Source organism: Petaurus breviceps, unplaced genomic scaffold (assembly GCF_028583685.1).
Source record: "Petaurus breviceps papuanus isolate PSGF00001 unplaced genomic scaffold, PetGlider_PUasm1.0 98, whole genome shotgun sequence".
Taxonomy (NCBI): Eukaryota; Metazoa; Chordata; class Mammalia; order Diprotodontia; family Petauridae; genus Petaurus; species Petaurus breviceps.
This window is the reverse complement of record NW_027187460.1, coordinates 51735034-51754830: the sequence shown is the minus strand read 5'-3', so window position 1 is coordinate 51754830 and position 19797 is coordinate 51735034.

Here is a 19797-nt window from a genome sequence, read left to right as displayed (position 1 = left end):
ACTTCAGAAACTCCCTTCAGAAACCTTTTGCCCAGGGAGGGGAGGTCTAGAAGCATTAGAGTATTTTATAGTCTGATATTAAGAGCTTTAACAACCAAGAGGCCAATAGGAAATAATAAAATGGTCAATTTCAAAGGAACCTGGAAAGACTTCTAAAAAGTGATACAGAGTGGAGTAAGCAGAACTAGAGCAATTTATATATAATATCAACAAAATCATAAGAAACAAAACTTTGAAAGAATTTAGATTTCTGTTCAATTCAATGACAAACCATTATGAGAAAGGACTAAAGACAAATCATGCTACTTACTACCTGCTAGAATGGTGATGGATTCCTCCCCAGATCAACATGCTTTTACTTTTATTCATTTTGTACATCATCATCAGCAGCAGCAGCATAATCATCCTTTCCAGTTGAGGAAACTCCCTCTACCAATGTAGATCACTACCTGGCTAGGCAAATTATCTCCTAGAGAGTTGTTTGGGGAACTGAGAAGTTGTGATTTGCCTAGAATCACACAGTCAGTAGATGTGAGAGATGGTATTTGAACTCAGGTTTCCATGATTCTGAGGCTGGCTCTTAATCCACTATATTTCTTTAAGAATGATGTAGCAACTTTTTGTTTCCAGGCAAATATCTTTGCAGCACTGAATTTTCTCCCTCTTACTCTTCCTGTCTCTTATTGTAGACTCATGGAATATAAACTAATTCTTACACCAACTAAGCTAAACATAATTAAAATGGTAAATGCAACATGTAACTATGAAATCCTGCTTCTCATTTACTACCTGTGTAACTGGACAAGTAACTTCATCTCTGGGGCTTGAGCCATTTCACCACTTGGGTCTCAGTTTCCTCATCTGTAAAATGAGGTGGTTGACCTAGATGGGACTGTAAGACTCCTTTCTCTAAATTTATCATCACATGAACTAATTCAGAAGCCAAACAGAAGTAATTTTTAAATTTTCTATTGGCTAAAGATTACCTGTGTCGCTGCTCCTGTCAATTTTGTCAATAACCAAGCTTTGACTGCACTTTACTTCTGTTCCTTTTCACTGAATGAACATAGGAATTCTGGGCTTGAAGCTTCAGTCCAGAGTCAGAGGAATAGGAATGACATTCTCCAAATCAGTTCCTTTAACCTGAGTTGTGCTGAATCAGCAGGAAGATGGGCACTCTTGGTAGAGCCACGTGTCTTTTCAACAATGCCAGCCCTTCAGAAATGTTGGATAATTTTCTCATATCAGATCCAAGCCAAATTAGAAATCTTTTCCTTCTTGGCTCTGCCTGGTTTAAAAGGATTGTTCTCTTCCCACTGTTCCAATTCCTGGCAAGACCCACTGCTGCAGTCATTCTTTCACATGACACCAGCTGTTGGGTCATCTGCCTGCCAAGTCAAAGCAGCACTCATTTTCATGGCATCTTTGATTTCAGAACTGAAATCCCATAGTATTCATTTTCTGAATATGTCAAGGAGTTCTTCAAATTCATTCAATGCCTTCAAGCATTTCTTTTTCATTATGATAAAGATTTGGGATAAGGAAAAAAAAAGGTTATTTGTGGTCCTTATAAGGGGTACATATTTTTTGTTATGGCCTAAATCAAACTGAAGAAATATAATAATCTATGTATATTTAAATATGTAAATAGACTGGGTAGAGATCTGACTCTGGAGTCAGGAAAACATAATCTCTAACAGAATGGGAGAAGAAGTTTTCTCATCTAGAATTCCCTATACCAATGAAATCACAGGTCTAATTTTTCTAGTTACAAAGAGAAAATAAGAGGAATTTGTATATAGTGAATAAAGAACCAGATTCAGATTCAAGAAGACATAGACTTGGGGCGGCCAGGTAAGAGTAAGAGTAAGAGCACTGGCTCCAGTGTTGAGAAGACCTGGAGATCGAATCCCGGGCTCAGACACTTAGCACCCACCCAGAAACACCTGGTCGTGTACCCTTGAGCAAGTTACTTAACCCCAATTGCTTAAAAAAAAAAAAGACATAGACTTAAAGGTTATCTCTGTTTCATAATGGTTATGTGACCCAGGGCAAGTCATTTAATTTCTCAGCTCCCCATGTGACTCAAAGGCTATAAATTGCAGAGTCCAATATTGCTCTACATTGGTAGAATGTATTTTCTCATCTGGAATTCATTATACCAATGCAATCACAGGACTGGATCAAAAACAAAATAGATAACTGTCCTGACTTGTAAATAGTGCTTTCTGGTTCTCTGAACCTATAACACAAGGTGAAAAGTCTCTTCCCAGACCTGCCTGCTGTCTTCACTCTCAGAAGTTACCAATTGGCTTTGTCTATTCCATCATGTTACTTTCAGAATTGAAAAGAAAAGACTTTCCTAATGTGTTAAGCCTATTATCCCAAAGGAACCTGCTTTCTACCTCACTAGAGGGAAAGCCTTTGCCAAGGTCAGTAACATTTTAAATTGAGGTCCACCTAAATTGTGCTCATCTGGGAGTGCTTTCCATGTTTTGGCTCATTCAATCCCTTCCTTCTAGAACTGAGCCTATGGAAGAAGAGGTTTACCAGGATCTGCCTTTATCAAGTTTTCTAAGAATTGTCTAACTACCATATGCTCTATGAAGATACATGAGGAAGTAGAGAAAGTTTTCTGTTTCGGTACTATGGAAGCAGGAGAAGGCAGGAAGTGATAATGAATTTGGATTATTTTCCCATAGCAACATTGTTATGTTTGGTAATAAGGTTCCCAGGCCCTGAATGGGGGCCTCAGTCAGTTTTCATCTCATGAGAATATTACTGCAAGTTCTCCCCTCCCCTCTTAAACCTCTGTTTTCCTTCCTCCCTTTTTCTCTTTTTAAAAAAAAGTCACCAATTCCATATCCTTGTCATTTTCCACTTGACAAATTTCCTGTCCTGTCACTTTCTGATCTTTCTTCTTCCAGTTACCTGAAGAAGCATCTTTGAAACACCCCCAGAAGATTCTCCTCAAAATCTACTTTGTCTCCTCATATGTCCAGTGCCTTAATACCTTGGAATCTTTTTACATCCCTTGAAGGCAGTGATCATTTTGGTTTATTTTATTTTTGTCTTTGTATCACTAGTGTCTAGAACAATGCCTGGCATATGGTAGGTGTTTACTGTTTCTTGAATTAAATTCATTTGAAAATCATTTCACTTCTTACCTCCACAATATTTTTTAAAACTTTTGTGTGTGTGTGTGCGTGTACGTGCATGTTCATATGTGTCTATTTGTATGATAAATATATAGTATTTCAGCTATAAATTAAATCTGTAGCCTGGATTGGCAACCTCACTACCAGGTATAATAATTTTCCTATGAAAAAATAATCCTTAAGTCCAAATTAATTATCACTTCCTTCCTGCCATTTCCTACTTCCATATTCTATAAAAATGGTGATTTTCTATATAAGCTTCTGAGATAAATGCATACAAAACTTGTTATATACAATCAAAACACTAGAATAATACCTAACATTCATATGGCTCTTAAAAGTTTGCAAAGGCCTTTATTTAAGGAAATACTCTTTATCTCCTCTCTTGTAAGCCTTATGGTGATCCTATAAGGTTATTCAATTTATAAATGAGACAATAGGGGCTTCAGAGAAATAGGGCAATTTTTCCTATGCAAAAGCTAGTGCAAAAGGTGGGATTTAATCCTGGACCTTTCTGACTCCAAGTCCCGAACATTATTTATTCCAACATGGTGTTACTATATAAATGTTAGCTCCTATTAGAGACAATCCCAGAGTAAGAACTGAAATGAACCTTAGAGGTCAGATGACTGAACTCTTCATTTTATAGATCAGAATCAGCTACAGAGAGGGTAGGTGACTTCCCAGTGATACAGAGACAGTAAGGGATAGAGTAAGGATTTGAAGCTCATTCCTCTGGCTCCAAATTCAATGTTTTTTCAACTGTATCATCCTCAAAAGAACAGATTCCTTCTTACTGTCTCTTCTAACTTAAATAAAAATGAGACAAGTTACCAGTCAACAACCTGTCAGGGATTTATTTTAAAAATAAACAACTTACCCCTTAAAAAGTCCTCCAGAGTATGTCATAAGTCAGTTTAACAACTTCATGTTCTAGAGCTACAGAGCTGAAAAATGATAACTGAAGCTCATAATGCAATCAAGCACTGGAAAAAGTGGCTCCTAAATTCTCCATCTCTATAGCCAGCACCACATAAAATATGATGGGAGAATATGAGATATATGACATAGTTCTTGCATTCAAGATTTCAATCCAGTTTTAGGGATGTGTAACTTACTTAAAGACATGGACACAGCTAGGTGGCTTAGTGGGTAGAGTCTGGGCCTGTAATCAGGAAGGCATGTGTTCAAATGTGGCCTCAGATAGTTACTAGTTGTATGACCCTGAGCAACTCACCTAACCTCTATCTGCTCGCTGTAAATGAGTGATAATAAAACACTTAACAGTGATAAGAGGAACATTTATTTCCCAGGGTAGTTTTCAGAATCAAATTTACAAAGCACTTAGTGTATGCCTGGCATATTTAGTAGATGCTTAATGAATGTGTTTCCTTCCTTCTTTCTTTTTTTGTTGTTTGGTTGTTTCAGTCATGTCTGACTCTTCTGGAGCTCCTTTAGAATTTTCTTGGAAAGATACTAGAGTGGTTTGCATTTCCTTCTCCACCTCATTTAATGTATGGGAAATTGAGACAGACTTGGTTAAGTGACTTGCCCAGGGTAACACAAGTAGTAACTGTCTGAGGCCAGCTTTGAACTCAGGGAGATAAGTCTTCCTGACTCTTGACCTGGTATTCTATCTACTGTGTCACCTATATGCCTTTTCTTTTTTCAAAGACACATTTTAAAAAATGTAGAATAATAAGGCACCAAACTGTCTTTTATGCTATACAGAAGGGACAAAAAGAATTTAGAGTAGGGAGATCATTATGGGCTTGAGTATTCAAGGAAGGCTTTATGGAGTATTAGGACTTTAACTAGGCCTAGAAAGAAAAGTAGAATTTGGATGGAGAGACAGGGTAGATGTAGGAAGCATAAGCAAAAACACAAGATGGGGAAATAACATATAAGAGTTGTCATTAAATATCTTTTATCCTAATTCTTTGAAAATTTATATGGGAAGACAGCAAGGTTTTTCACTGGCCAAAATACAGCTAAGTTGTTTTCCATTTGCATAATAAATGCAGGAATGGGCCATGTGCATATAGAATAATAACATTGCTTTTTGTTTTTTCTTTCTTATTCTGAATTAAATTAATTTTTTCTTTCAAGACAGAAAGGATCTAGAGAAGTTCTAACCCTGTCAGACCACAGTGATCTCAATTATAAGCACTGTTAAGGTCCTTAAAAGGAAAGATATACTTAAACTGAGGGCTTTCTATCTGGCTTTTCTTATCTGGGTATGGTAAATGATAGCCTCTGTCTATGACTGAAGAGTGATTGTGAAAAGGCTTCTTAGTCACCACACCCTGGAAGACTGAAATAAAAATGGTTTTTTGGTGGCTATAAGTGCTACAAGAAGCAAGTGCTTCTCAGCAGTGTGTATGAGATTAGTGGAGCAGAGAACTGAGAAGCCAAAGGGATTAACATATTATGATACTTAGTGGGAAGCAACAGAGATACACATTAATATTTCTGTATAGAACCAGCACAGATCAAGACTTTAGCAGGGAACAGATTCAGAGAGAGTGATATTTCAGGGTAGTATTTGGGATCAAATCCAATCTTTGTAATCCACAGCATGGAGTCCTGAGCCACAATTTCTTCTAATAATAGATGTATTGCATATTTTAAATTTCTCTATAACCAGAATATTCAATTATTCACAACATTTCTTTCCCAACCAAAAATCAAATTTTCCTATTGAACCATGGAATTTTAGAGCTAAAAAATACATCAGAGATTATCATGTCCAACTATCGTTTTAGAGATAAGGAAATTGAGATCCACAGAAATTAATAATTGTCTAAAGTCATTTTTCTGTCTAAAGATAGAAGTTGGAAGAATCTAGATCTTCTGGCCCAGAGTCTAGCAATCTTTCCATTATACCACAGTTAATGAAGGCAAAAATAAGAGAGAGAGAGAGAGAGAGAGAGAGAGAGAGAGATGGACTACACTTTGTATTCCCAGGAAATCAAGTCAACAAGCATTTATCAATCATATATGTGGTAGGTACTGTGCTAAGTGTAAGGTTGCAAAGATGGGCAAAAAACAGTTCTTGCTATCCAGGAGCTCATGATATAATCAGAGAGACAATATGTAAGTAATCATGTATAAATGATATAGAAAGTATAAATTAGGAATTATCTCAGTGAAAAGGCACTAAGTTTAAAGAAAATTTGGAAGAGCTTCTTATAGAAAATGGGACTTTAGCTAAAACTTGAAGGAAACTAGGAAAGTGAAAAGAGAATTTAAGGCATGGGGCAAGGTAGGAGGCAAGGTCGATGGGGAGAAATGAGGGTAAGGAGATTGCAAGGTGTAAAAAAAAAAGGGAAGAAGGTAACATGTTATGAAGGGCTTTAAAAGCCAAATAGAGAATTTTATATTTAATCCTGGAGACAACAGGAAGCCAATGGAGCTGACTGAATAGTGAGGGGACTGATCAGATTTTGTGCTTTAGGAAGAATCAATTTGACAGCTGAGTGGAAGGTAGACTGGAGTGAAGATAGACTTGTATCAGGGAAACCAACCAGTATAGACTATTGGAATAGGCTGGCAATGAGGACCTATACCAGGACAGTAATAGCATCAGAGAAGAAAATTGGACATATACAAGAGATATTATAAAAGTAGAAAAAAAAAACAGGACTTGGCAATTGATTGGATATAAATAAGCACTTTCCAGGACCATCCCTGTATAGCCTTTGAGAACAGAAGTGACTGGGCTTAGAAAGGAAGGGAAGCATAGATTAAGTTTCTCTTTGGGCTTGCTGCCTTATTCTCATTTGGTCTACAGCATATTGGCCAATGCTTCCCATTCTGCTTATTTGCAAGCTCCTTCACAAGAGTATTAAAAGAACTTCTTCTATTAGTGTGGGAAATTACTCTCTAAAACTATAATGGGCAAGAAAGGGAGTTCTGAGAGTAAGAAAGCAAATAATAATGATAATACAGTCCTGAAGAAAACAAGCAGAGTGGAATTTTAGGGACAAAAAGGAGGGAAAAAAATCCCACTCAAACCAAATATATTTCTTGTATTTGTGAGAAATATAGCTTAAGAACACAGCTGATCATGCTTGAGAATTCTGTAATCTGTTTTTCCCTCTGAGAAATGAGAAGTAGGTGCATTGGGAAAGGGATAGGCAAGAGGAAAGCCTGATGGAAAGACTTTAAGTGTCAATGAACCATAGAATCTTGAGACTAGATGGAATTTCAGAGAAGGAAAATAGGATCATAGAATTAGAAGGCACCTGGGGCTATCTAATTCAATCCTTCTTATTTTATAGCTAAGGACATACAGGTCCAGGGCAATCCAGCGATTCATACTTGATAAATGCTTGTTGACTTGGCTTGATTTCCTCTGAATACCAAGTATAGTACAGTTTATATTTTTTGCCCTGGATAAATGTGGTTGTAGTGGCAGAGCTGGGATTCAAACCCACAGCCTTCATTTGACTCAAAAGCCCATGTACATATTCCTTACATCTTTTTCTTGGGAAGTCTTTAAAAGTGGGATATATCTTCATTTTCTTAGTTTGATGTGAATATATTCTTGCCTGCGAAGGATTTGTGGGGAGAAGGAATAGGTCATTGCTTGGGATCTGTCCCAGCCCTAAAATTTCAATAAACATGTATTAAACACCTAAATCATTTCAGGGAAATAGTCTTTAAATATTTAGGAGGAAGCCTAAACCTTCTTCTGTAATGGTATGAGAGCAATAGTAATCCATATTAATACTTTCACTTTCAGGTTTGCAGATCACTTTGTACACAAAATGGTATGATGTGAGTAGAGCAAAAAATTATTTCTGTCCTGCAGATGTGGAAACTGAGGCAGAAAATGGGGAAGTGATTTACTCAAAGTTAGACATCTAAATATCAGTGATAGAACCAAAACATAGTTTTCTTGACTTCAGGAAACATCAAACTACCTTTTGAAGAATAGTATCATAGATGTCACAATAATTTTAGGTCCTTCAGTAAATATTTCAGAAATGGTTCCTACCCTCTTTTAGTTGTAAAGCAAGAAGGTCTCTATATACCTTACATTACAGGGACATGTTTTAGCAATATTTACCCCCTATAAAAAGAAAAAAGGAGCAGCTACCAAGGGCTTTCTTTCTTATTTTGCCTTGCTGGGGTTTTACAAAAATTGTTTTTGAAGACAAGAATTATATGAATAAGTGATCTTCAATAAGTAGGTATCCCCTGCATGGATTTCTTTAAATGGCATTGCCCCCTAACTGTAGCAATTTAATTGGACCCTAGACATATGCTATTGAACCTCTGTAAATTTTCTTTGTTGAATCAAAAAGAAAAAAAATAACTTAGAAATACTAGTAGCCTTAAACCCTGCTGCTGATAGATCTCTTGGACCCCCTTTAAATCTCTGAACCCCTAAGGCTGTTGTGACTGTAGCCACATTTATAGCCATATGTCTACTTAGGTAGTCAAAGAATATTACTTAACAAAGGTAAAGTTGCCTCATATAAGGCTGGATTGTCACCAAAATGCAAGTAATTCTTCTATCCTGTAAAAATGTTTCATTGAGAGTCACGAATCCATTTTAAAAAATCACCAGTACTTCCAGATTAATCAGATTTTCCAATTTATTCATAATGTGCTATAATACAGTATATTTTAATATAGCTGCAGCAGTCATGCTGGTAAGGGAAGGTTGAAACAAGAAACCAATTTCAGATTTTGTTTCTTATTTCTAAAATGTTTTTTTCCCCCATCATAACTCTGGAAAGCCAGTACCATGACTTTTTTTAATTATCATTAGGCAACTCTGGCATAATTTATGTTAAGAGGTTTGGGCCTGTTTATGTGGCCTGGAATTTGCCAAAATTAGTAATGCGATATTCCATATTTAGCAAACCTATAGAGCAATAAATAATGACACATGACTATAGGCAAACACTGTTTGTTTAAATTCTTTTTTTTCTTGGCATTTGTAAAACGCAGGGGGCTTCCAACTCCAATTCTGCAGTATTAGGCAGCAAGTTGTACTCTGAACCAAACCAGATGGCGATCAGCTCTGTTCCTATTATCAGCTCAATACAAAGATAGTTACCAGACCTTATTTGCAACGTTCACATTTGGAACAAATTAACAGCAGTTAGGCTGAAATGAGAAACCTCCACTTGCCTAAAAGGTTCAGAACATATCAGGCTGTAAAATCAGAAAGGGCATAGTAAGGAAAATTATGGAGGTAGGGCAGGAATGGGGGTGGGTTGGGCGGTGGGAGAGAGTTCCCTGTCTACCTCGTTTTCTCCCTTCACAATGCGTTATTTCCCTTCCAGGAGTGCCTTTTCAAAAGAATTTTAATGTGGGGTATTGTGAGGATTAAAGCCTCTTTGCCTAACAGGCTCAGGGATTCCATGTGCCATTCTAGAACCTGTTACTGAAATTATCTTATTTTTGTTGTTATTAAGTGGCACCATAATGGAACAGATCCACAATTTAGTAAGAGGAAGAGTTGGGTTCAAATCCCACCTCTGACAGAGTACTATGTTCCAGTGAGTCATTTAATCTTGCTTAGGCTCAGTTTCCTTATCTCTGTAATGGTGATAATGCCTGTACAACTAACTTTATAGGATTATTTTTAGGTTAAGATAAGTTCGTGTATGGAAAGAGTTTTGCAAAATTTAAGGCCTTTGTAAACTTCAGTTATTATTACTCTTGCCTGTGTTAGTTTGGGCTTTTGGCAATGCTTAGAAACTCACTTTTATTCATTTTAGTTTTGATAGCAAAGACAGTTTGTTTACTGATTCATAAGAAGTTCAGAGAGCTTCTCCTCTTTCCACAATATGTAATGGGAAAGTTCAATTACACTACGAAGCAACTCACCCCTTGCATAGGAAGTTGGCAAGTGTCCGTCTTCTCCAGCAGATTGCCCCTTCTATCATTCCCACTCTCTCTAATCATCAATCTCTCCCTGTCTACTGTCTCCTTCTCTATTGCCTGCAAACATGTCCATGTTTTCCCTACATTAAAAACAAAACAAAAACAAAAAACAGCAACAAGCACGTTTCAAATGATCTGTTCATCCTTGGAAGAAATTGTTCCATATCTCTTCTCTCTTTCTTGCTAAGCTTCTTGGGATAGCCATCTACACTTGATGCCTCCACTTTCTCCTCATTCTTTTCTAAACCTACTGCAATCTGACTTCTGCTTCTTTATTTCAATGAAAATGCTCTCTCTAAAGTTACCAATGATCTTTTAAATGAGAAATCTAATGGTCTTTTCTCAGTCCTTACTCTTCTAGACCTCTCTTCAACCTTTGACATTGCTGATCACCGTCTTCTCCTAGATATTCTCTCCTCTTCCTTCTGTTTTTTGTTTGTTTCTTTTGTTGTTGTTGTTGTTTTTTACACTACTCTCTGTTTTTTTCCCCCTTGTCAAGACTGTCTATTCCTTCTCAGTCTCCTTTCCTGGATCTTTAGGCATATCATATCCATCCACCAGTCAGGGTCTCTCCCAAGGCTCTGTCCTAGGTACTCTTTTGTTTTCTTCCATGATCCAATTATCATCTCTATACAGATGATTCCCAGACCTACATATCTAGGCTTGAACTCTTTCTTGAGCTCTACTCTCACATCTCAAGCTGGGTATCCCACAGGCATCTAAATTAAAAATGTCTCAACCAGAACTCATTATCTCTCTCCCTTCCCCCAATAACCCTCACTTCCTCCCAACTTCCCCATTACTCTAGAGAGAATCAACAGCATATGCTCAATCATCCAGGCTCAATACCCTCATCTCATCCTTGATTTTTCTTTCACATTCATTCCACATTTCCAGTATATTACTATGTCTTGATGTTTCTATATTCACATCATCTCTCGTTTTTGCCCTTTATCTGTACTCATGCAACTGCCCCCAGGTGTACACCTTCATTTCCTCATGCCTGGACTGTAACAATATCCATCTGAGCGATCTTTCTACCTCGTCTCCCCTTATTTCACTTTATCCTTTACTAAGATGCCCAAATGATCTTACTAAAGCACAAGAATGATCATGGAACCCTTTTCCTCAATAAAATTCAGTGGTTCCCTAGTACCTCTAGGATCAAATGTGAAATCTTGAATTTGATTTTTAAAGACCTTCCCAACTTGGCTTCTTCCTCATTTTCTATTTTTCTCACTCTTTAGTCCTCTCCATGTACTCTATGATTCAATGCACTGCCCTTTCTGCTGTTCTTTGCACGTGTCACTTCATCTTCTAACTTTGTACCTTTTTCAATGTTTACCCTCTTTGTCTCTGGCTATTTATTTCACTGGCTTCACTCAATTAAAATTCTACTTTCTGTAAGTGGACTTCCTTGTCCCTTCCCCACCACTAGTTCCCTCTTCTGGACCTGCTTCCATTTACACTGTATATGTCATACTTGTACATAATTGTTTGCATATTATCTTCCTCTTAGAATGTGAGTTTCTCAAGGTCAGAAGCTAGATTTCTTACTTTCTTTTTATCTTCAGTGCTTAGTAGAGTATCTGGCACATAGTATGCCTTTAATAAGTGCTAATTTATTGATTGATTGAACTATATGGGCAAGTATTTTGCCTGGCTTTATTTGGAAATGTAATTATTTTGTACCAACACCATTATATCAGGGTGGTTGATGCTCAGGACAATTTAGCAGTAGGATGGGGGAGTGCAGGGTTGGGATGACTTATTATTAGTGAACCTCAAAATTTTTATGCAAGTGAAATCAGGTTAAAAATGAAATAGGCATTAAAGACATTCAGGATCTTTGCATATGTTGTTGTTAAGTCATTTTCTCAGTTGTGCTTGATTCTTCATGACCCTCTTTTGGATTTTCTTGGCAAAGGTACTAGAGTGTTTGCCATTTTCTTCTCCAGCTCATTTTACAGATGAGGAAACTAAGGCAGACAGGGTTGGGTGACTTGCCCAGGGTCACGTAGCTAGTAAGTATCTGAGGCCAGATTTGAACTTAGGAAGAATAGTCTTCCTATCTCCAGACCCAGCATTCTATCTTCTGTACTACCTAGCTACCTTTTGTATACATTGCCACATAAGTAACTGATCTTCTTTAAACAAAGTAATGTAATGATGTTTTTAGCCTAATAATAATAATTATAGCTGATATTTATGTTGTCATGTAGAGTTTAGAAATTACTTTACATATATTGTCTTATTTGATATAACAACCCTGTGAGAGAAATATTATACCCTCACATTATATATGAGGTAATGGAGGTTCAGAAGGGTTGACCCTTTCCTATAGTCACACAGCTAGAAGAAGAATTTAAAATCAGTTCTCTACATTGCTCCAGTAGAAAATGCTAGAGTTGACAGATAAGAGAAGGAACAAAAGAATCTGAGTGTTTCCAATGCATCATTTATACCTGGAATGTCACAGAAGATGGTAAGTAGTAAGTGCATTTTCTTCTAAGGAACTCATAAACCTATGAGGGAGTAGTTCTTACTCCTGCTTTATGCATAGAGTGTCTTCCATTAGGGCTATCTTTGGCATTACCCTCCCAGTTTTATTTTTTTTAAACAATCCTTATCTTTTTTTTTTGTTCCTCTTTACTTCTTCCAGCTCAGGTCTTTTACATTTTTATTTTATATTAATCTTTGCTACCTACTTTACACTCCAGTCAAAAACTAATACTAGAATTTATAGCTTTATTTATCTATATGAAGACACACAGACTGTGACCCCAAGTAATTGATGTAATTGACTTTTTTTTAACTTTTTCACCTTGTGAAATTTTTTTTTTTGAGAGAGGGATATGATAGCTTTATTTAGGTAATTAAAGGGATGTCATATGACATAGGGGCTAGCTAAACTTGTTCTACTTGGCCCCAGAGGGGAGAACCAGAGGCAATAGGAAGAAGAAGAAAAGAAGGAGGAAGAGGAGGAAGAGGAAGAGGAAGAAGAGGATGAGGAGCACGAGGAGAAGAAGAAGAAGAATGTGTGTGGGGGGGCGGGGCAGAAATTTGACCTTGACATTAGGAAGAACTTCTTGACAAAGCTGTCTAAAATTGGAAAAAGAAAGGGAAGTAGTGGTTTCTTGCTTGTTAGAGGTCTCCAGAAGTGCCTTTAAAATGTTTTAATGTATGATTTAATATAAGAGTTAAAACTTGGTTACCTAATGGAATCCATATACCACTTTACATCCTGTTGGTGAATATATTTAATTGCTTTAGTTATCAAGTGGCATATTGTAGAAGGCATTGTTATTCAGTTATGGGTAGAACTCTGGAATCAGAGGATTTGGGTTCAAATTTTACCTCATTGCCTGGAAAAGTCCCTTAACCTAATTATGCAGTAGTTATATGAGATCTGAGGGCTTGGTCATTTTTTAAAAAAATTCTTTCTTTTGAAAATATAACTTAATGGATGTGTCTACCCTTCCAAAAAGAGTGTGTTGCAAAAAGAGCCCATTATCTTTTGAAGGTCTTCATGTCTGCTTCTCCAAATGAAAAAAATACACATGATCCAGAAATCTGAGCACTCTTAATTCTCCATTTTCCACCAGCAGTTCTACTTGGTTTTAACTCCTTGGAATATCATGTCCCAGTGATAGAGCCAAGATGGCAGAGAAAAGGCAGGGATTCACCAGAACTCTCCCAAATTCCTCTAAAAATCTTTAAATAATGCCTCAAAATGAATTCTAGAGTGGCGGAACCCATTAAAGGGCAGAGTGAAACAAGACAATCTAGAGCATAGGCTATGTCCCAGCAAACCAGCAGCAAGCCTTGGAAAAACTGAATCAATAGTTACAGCAAAGGTTTCCAGATCTCTTAGCCCACAAATGGTAAGGGGGTCAGGCACCTAGTCAGAAGGAGATTCCAGGGGTCCCTTTTCTGGAACTGAGTACAGGACTTTGTAGGTGCCTTGCCCATATGTGGATATGGATTGCAGTCCTGGGTCACAGTATCAGAGTGAGGAGGAGGACTAGCACAACAGAGCTTGGCACCACAGGGGAGAGGGAACCCTGGTCATAGTTGCAGGGTGGAACAGAGTGCTGCTTCTGGCCCCTTACAGACCACATACCAGGAGGGTAGTGAACACACCTCTCCGTAGATTATTCCACTTTAGAGGAACTAAAAGCTTATAGACCCCCAGAAATAGCTTTAAAAACAGCTGCACAAGAAACCTGAAGCTATACTCAGGCTAACATAAGATCTAGCAGCTTCTACATTAAAGGGACTAGAGGGCTGGGAATATGATGTTCTGGAAGGCAAAGGAGGTAGGATTACAACCAAGAATCACTTACCCAGCAAAACTTAGTATAATCCTTTGGGAGGGAAAATGGACATTCAATAAAATATCTTTTTAATTAATTAATCAATAAATAATGAATAAAATTCAACAAAAATAGAGGGCTTTGATTCCTGATGAAAAGACCCAAGCTGAAAAGAAAATTTTACTTTCAAGTATAGTACTCAAGAGAAGCATGTGGGGCGGCCAGGTAGCACAGCGAGTAAGAGCACCGGCTCCAGTGTCGGGATGACCTGGAGATCGAATCCCGGGCTCGGACACTCAGCGCCACACCCAGAAATAATAACTGGCCGTGTAACCTTGAGCAAGTTACTTAACCCCAATTGCTTTAAAAAAAAAAAAAGAGAAGCATGAAAAGGTAAACTGGAAAGAGAATCATAAAAGATTCAGTAAGGTTAAACTGTTTACCTACCTATACAAGAAGATAATATTTATAACTCCTAAGAACTCTCTCATTATTCAGTCAGTTAGAAGGAGCATACATAGGCAAAGGGCATGGGGATGAGTTGAATATGATGGAATGATTATCTAAAAAAAATAAAATGAATGGGTGAGAAAGAAGGATGTCTTGGGATAAGGGGAATGGGTGAGGTAGAATGGCATAAATTGTTTCACATAAACAAGGCATGAAAGAACTTTTACCATGGAGGTGAAGATGGGAGAGTTGGAGAGGAACACTTGAACCTTACTTTCATTGACATTGGCTCCAAGAGGGAACAACACACAGTCAGTAGGGTATAGAAATCTATCTTACCCTATAGAAAAGTAGGAGGTTTTCTATAGTTTTGTCCAGATATGTAGTTAAGGCTATAATAGAGCAGCTAGGTGGCGCAGTGAATAGAGCACCGGCCCTGGAGTCAGGAGGACCTGAGTTCAAATTCGACCTCAGACACTTCACACAAAAACTAGCCTGTGACCTTGGGCAAGTCACTTAACCCCAATTGCCCTCCAAAAAGCAATAATAATAATAATAATAATAATAAGGCTATAATAGTTCAAAGCTTGTGATTAATTACTGTGTTAAATAAGTAACAACCTCATGGTACTCTATACTCGACAAATCACATCTGGGGTACTTGGTTTTTTATCTGCATTCCACATTTTAAAAGGGACCTAGAGAAACTAGGGTACAGCCAGGGAAAGATGACCTGGATGACAAGGATACTCAAAATATTGTATTATGATTATGGTCCCATATAATGTGAATTGTTACTGCTTTTAGTGATCTCATATGCCTTACCTTTATCGAGCCTCCAGGGGTATGATACAGCCAGCTTATCCTGGCTCTTGAGTCAATTGTTAATGTTTCAGTGTGAGCATTTACACATTGACAAGTGAAAAATGCTGCAAATCAGGACTTGATTTATAATTTTATTGATTGGCTAAACTTAAGAAAGTGATGGAGACAATGTTAATGATACAAATTAAACTTAAAATTATTATTGTGTATTCCAGTGAGCCAATTAAATATTTATGAGCCCATCTCTAGAAGCTCCCCAAATATTTTTATAACACTGCTAATACTGGAGAATTGAGGGAAATATCCTCATATTCTTCTACCACATTCTGTATCATATTCGTGATATAACAAACCTTGACCTAGGTAGTTTGGAGAGAGTTTGGTTTTGCAGAGAGGTTCACAAAATGCTCAGGATTGTCACAGAGAAAGGCAATCACAAGATAGCGGTCAGGGGGACATTAACTGTCACTCAACTTGTCTTCTTGATAATTCTGCCTTAAGGAATATTAGAACTCAGAATTAAAATCTGAAAACTAAAAAATGTCAAGGTCATAAATGTTGAATAAAATGGATTCATGCTATTTCAAAATGAAAGAAAAAAATTTGACCTTCTTTCTCTTAATGTTTGAGAAGGTAATATTTCAGAATCTTGGAATATAGAGTTTGAAGGAATCTCAAAATGACATCTAGTCAAGACGTTTCCCAAATTGTGAAGAGGGAATTGTTTTTATTCTCCTTGGCCTCCAGCATCACAATGAGGAACACTAACTGGAGATTACAAAGAACCAAAATTTAGTTTTCATGTAAGGAAAAATTTCCTAGAAACTAGAGCCATCCAAAAGGAGAATGTAATTGCCTTAGGGGTCATGGATTCTCCCTTAGTAAGGATTCAGACAGAGGATAGATGACTATTTGTTTGGTATGGTATAGAAGGGGTGGTAGCTATGGGTTGCTCTAGTAGGCTTCTGAAGTCCCTTCCAATTCACACATTCTGGGATTTCATATCTCCTGGAAGATCATATTTGGATGCAGGGGAGGTTTTCCCCTTAGGTCTTTTAAGTGACACAATGTAGATTTTTTTGTTATGTTGTCTGAATCTATCCCTAAACATATGCATATGATGGCCTTGAAATGATAGGTAGATGGGATTTTGTTCCTTGGAAATGTCTCCCTCTCTACTATGACCTGTATTTAGAAGGTATTTTAAGAACCTATTGGGATTACGCTATGAGTGCCTTGCTTTCTCTTTCCTGTTTGTTTTCCTCAACTCTTCATAGTAATTTTCTTTTCCCCTCTAAAGTTCCTCAAAATCTCTCTACAATAGAAATTTAAGCATTCTTTTAATTTCTTCCTAGATCTTGCCATATTTTCTTGTGGTAAATCACTAACATCCATGTTTATAGATAATCCTTTTTTATAGAATGATTTTTATTTTGATCAGTTGTATAAAAGTGGAATTTTACTATACTTCTCAATTAAATTATCCCTGATAAAATGTGTGAGTTTTTCTTCTCTACATTTTGAGGCTATGTAATTGCCAGAATGAAAACCTGGCAAAATGAATAGACAAATGCTTGACTCTAATATATCATTAAAATTGTAGCAGAAGATTAATTAAATAGCATTGGTCTCAGCAAAGAAACCAGTTGTTTTATTTAATATTATTAATTGTACTCTCTTATTTAAACCCTCCAGTTAGTCCTCTATTATCCAGTTTCATTTTCTTACTTAGATGATAAATGCTGTTATGGGAGCTTGTACCAATTACTTAATATCTATGGACTTGATTTTTCCAGGCAAAAAATGGGTTGGGAGGCAGAGAGCTGTCCTTAGGATAGTAAGACCTCTGAGGTTCCGCTCACACCTCTGCCACATTCTGGCTTTCTGACACTGAGGAAGTGCCTTAACTTCTTAGTGCTCTGAAGGTGTCAACAGACTAGTAGAGAGAATTTCCTCAGATAGGAATTTCCTTTATGAATTAAATCAGAAGTTCAGTCCCTAGCCCCTAAAATGGGATTAATGATACATATACTATTTATCAGATAGGTTTGTTATGAGGAAAGCTTGTTGTATGCCTTAAACACAATAGAAATGCAGGTTATTATAGTTAGCTTTTATATTGGTGCTACAGGGTTAATAAGTGCTGCAACTGGAAACTGAGTATGGGTTTTCTAACTGCACATCTGGATCTAGGATCCTAGATTGCATTCATTTGCCCCTTCTTCATATGCAAAGTGATTCATGTACCTTCTCACTTGATTCACAAAGAAACACTGTGGTGTTAGGCAGATGGCACTATCTCTATTTTATAGGAAAAGAAATAGTCTTTAAAACTTTATAGAATTTGGAGCAGCCAGGTGGCACAGTGGATAGAGCACCGACCCTAGAGTCTGGAGGACTTGAGTTTGAATATGACCCCAGACACTTACTACCTATGTGACCCTGGGCAAGTCACTTTAACCCTGGTTGCCTACACACACACACACACACACACACACACACACACACACACACACACACACACACACACACACACACAGGGTTTTAGGAATTTGTCCATCATTCCACTATAAAACCTTGATTCTTAATGCTATCTATCATGCAAGTCAAGACATCACCCTCCTGATGTCATTGCACCACTTAGAGAATGAAGGATAAACAACATGAATCTCTAGGGCTCTTTCTACTAAAGTGTAACTCTTCCTTTAAGCACTTTATAGTATAATGTGGGGGACATGATATATCTTCCAAGGAAGTATGATATAAGATAGAAAGTATAGTGGCCTGGGACGCTTCTCCCCACAACACACAAAGTAGTCCCCCAAATAGATATTTACTGCCTTTTCAAGGTACTCTGTTGGATCAGCCCCCTCAAAAATATATAGCATATAAGCCCCCACCAATTATTACCTTTAATAGCAATTAGTGTAGTGACTGGAACATAGTAGGCATTTGATAAATGTCTATTGACATTTAACAAAGGTATTTAATTAAATGACATGGTAAAAACAAAAAAGAAATGGTAAGAAAACTTCCCCCTATCAACCTGTGACATTATCACAAATATATACAGTTTCAATAGGGAAGAATTGATATATATAGAGAACACAAGTGGAGAGGCATGCACATAGGAAATTCTTCTGGTTAGATGTACAAATGCAGGGATCCATACATAAGGAACAATGTGACCTAGGCTACTGCTGATACTAGCTTTGTAGTCTCTGTTGGATAGGCCAATTCCCTGCTGGCCTTATGGGCCCCCCTGGATGCTGCTCTGCTCTTCTTCCCAGAATACCACTTTGCTAGACTCTGTACGACACTGCTCTGTTGGAAATGAAGGCTCTTCAGAAATTTTCAGGCTATACCACCTCACATCTATTAAATTGACTAATATGACAGAAAAGGAAAATGATAAATGTTGGAGGAGAATGGGGAAATTAAGACACTAATGCACTGTTGGTGGAGTTGTGAATTGATCTAACCATTCTGGAGAGGAATTTGGAGCTAAGCCCAGAGGGCAAACTGTGCATACCCTTTGATCCAGCAATATCACCACTACTTCTGTATCCCAGAGAGATCATAAAAAGGGGAAAGAACCTATTGTACAAAAATATTTATAGCAACTCTTTTTGTGGTGGCAAAGAATTAGAAATTGAGGGAATGCCCATAAATTGGGGAATAGATGAACAAATTGTGGTATATGAATGTAATGGAATATTATCATGTTATAAGAAATGATGAGCAAGATGTTCTCAGGAAAATCTGGAAAGAATTACATGAACTAATGCAAAATGAAGTGAGCAGAACAAGGAGAACATTGTACACATTAACAGCAATCTTGTGTGATGATCAGCCATGAATGACTTAGGTGTTCTCAGTAATACAGTGATCCAAGACAGTTCCAAAGGACTCATGATGAAAAATGCTATCCATATCAAGAGAAAAAACTGATGAAATTTGAATAAAAGTCAAAGTATACTATTTTTCTTTTTTTTATGGTCTTTTTATTTTGGTTGGTTTCTTCTTTCACAACATGACTAAATGGAAATATGTTTTACATATTGCAATATATAACATATCAAATTTTTATCATCTCAAGGAAATGGGTTGGGGGGAGAGAGAAAATCTAGAACTCAAAATTT